The sequence below is a fragment of the Pterocles gutturalis genome, unplaced genomic scaffold (genome assembly GCF_000699245.1).
Source record: "Pterocles gutturalis isolate BGI_N339 unplaced genomic scaffold, ASM69924v1 scaffold6522, whole genome shotgun sequence".
Taxonomy (NCBI): Eukaryota; Metazoa; Chordata; class Aves; order Pterocliformes; family Pteroclidae; genus Pterocles; species Pterocles gutturalis.
In genome coordinates, this window is record NW_010112586.1 from 12846 (window position 1) to 15193 (window position 2348).

Here is a 2348-nt window from a genome sequence, read left to right on the forward strand (position 1 = left end):
TAAAATTTCAACCCAAGTTCACAAGAGAAGACAATGAAGCAGAGAAGGCAGCTCTTGTCCAAATCTGGCCAGACCTGGACTGCCACTTCATGCATTTCTAACCTGAGCTGCTGCAGTTGATCTCTTAGCTTTTGCTCTCAGTAGCTCAAAGCAAGTGTTACTGGAAGAGGGGGGAGTTGCAGTCTGGGGCAACTGTGTGGTAGGTTTAGTTTTAAAAAGTTTGCAGAACATCTTATCTGCATACTATTGCACCATAAAATATTTATAGTGTGCCATAAGATTAGTTGAAAAAGACTCGAGCTATAACTCTGATAATGCAGGAAGAAAGCAGGAAAGATTAATGGCATTGCTACTTCTGAAACATTTTTGACAGGAGTGTATGTTTTATCTTTTGACTTTTTTGGGGAGTAAACTGTGCTTTACACTGCAGAAGAGGACCAAAAAGGGGAGTGGGAGAAAACAGGCGATATCTTGAAATCTGATATGACTCTCTCCCCACCCTTGTAGCTGCAGATGTAGAACTGAGTTTAATTACGAGCATGCACGTAAGATGGACCAGCCGGGGCAGCTAGAGAATGTTTTATCGGTAGGAGCACCAGTGCTGCAGGTCTGCATCTTGTTTCTAGATATGACTAACTTCTCCTAACTTTTCTCAACCTTTGTTTAGCCTAGCAAAAAGGACAAGCTCTTCTTATTTTATGTAAATAAGACATTACAGGATCTTAACTATTATGCTTCTGTTTTCTGCCTCTGCTCCAGTTTACGTTCCTGTTGTTGAATGTATGTATGCAGTTCTAGTCGTCCAGTATTTCATATGAGGTCTTACACTTCATACAATTCTATTGATACTTACCTGTTTCTATTTAAAAAAGCCTTTTTTTTTTTAGTGCCTTTTAGAATTACCTGGCCTACTTGTGGATCTATGCGTACCTTCTGTTTTGGTTTTCCTTCTGATAGTCCGAATAGCCAGCCTTTTCTTCTTCCTTCACCTCTGCTGTATAGCTGTAGATTTGTTGATTGATCCCTTCCAACTTCACATGTTTTCTAATATGATCATCTGGTCTTCCTCAGCATGGGCAGTATCTTCTGACTTTGTTCTTGAAATGCACGTTGTATTTTTACACTGACTACAAATCAGCATGTGAAGCAAACTTGCTTTGTAATGAACATCAATGATGATTCATTTTTATCTTGATAACTTTATACAACTTATATCCTGATTTTCCTTAATACAACTGCTGTGTGGAATTCTTTGATTAATCCTTATTTTGTCTGTATGATTAAACTTCCTAAAAGGTACTCTCATCTGCTCAGGTCTGCTATGTTATCCCTTTCTAAGAAACCATCTATGGGATGGGAAGAAACAAAACGGAATTAGTGTGACACAAGCTATTTGTAATGTAACTCTGACATAATTTTGCTGCTTTTTCTATGCCTTGGTGTCCTTAGTTACTGTCCTTAATTATTTTTCTTCAAAGTCTATTCTAACATGGCATGTAAGTCAACTTAATGTCTGTAGTTGAGTGACTATAATACAGTTGTTTTGAGTAGCAATATTTACTTTTATTCTGTCATAGTGTCATAACTTTACAGATTCATTAAAATGTTTTATAGTAGATTTACACTTTTCACAACATGAATGAGTAACACCTGAATTTCCAGGTTCTTATTGGTTATGTTAGACAGTTTAAGAGTATAAGATTTTTTTCATCTGTATGGTTAAATAGCAATATCTTTTTTTTACAGCTGCTGTTATAATCCTCATGTACGCTTGCTGCACTCTCAGCAGTGTCTTTAATTTTTAGGATATGCACAATATCACACCCACCAATTTCAATACCAGTTTACCACATAGCGTTTGCGTTTTTTCATTTTTCTCTCTCTGATTTGAGGATTTTTTTTTGCTTTTGTCTTCAACCTATTGATTTATATTTATGTTTGATTTATATTTCATGAAATTATTGACAATAATATATACTAACAGTGCCCAGTATACGGGGCTCTAACCTCTGCTGCTGTGAAGTTAAGAAATCTACTTTTCCCTTGGTCTCATTGTAGAAAGGTAGAGTCACAAAGGGAAATGTGCTAAACTCAGAATTGTGTAACTGGTAGGAAAAATATGCAACCTTAAAATATTTAGTCAAATGTTTATTTCTGGGTCTAGTACATGCAATGTTTGAATAACAGTCCAGGATGATGTTTTATGTTAGTTTGCACAAGGTAGTCTTCTCTAATCCAACTTGGTCTCATTCTCTTGGATTTTGAATCATTCAGAAATAGTCATAGTCTCTGGTTTTGCTTATGTGAAAATAAAGGAGGTGGACATTGGATTTTCCTACACTTCGGCA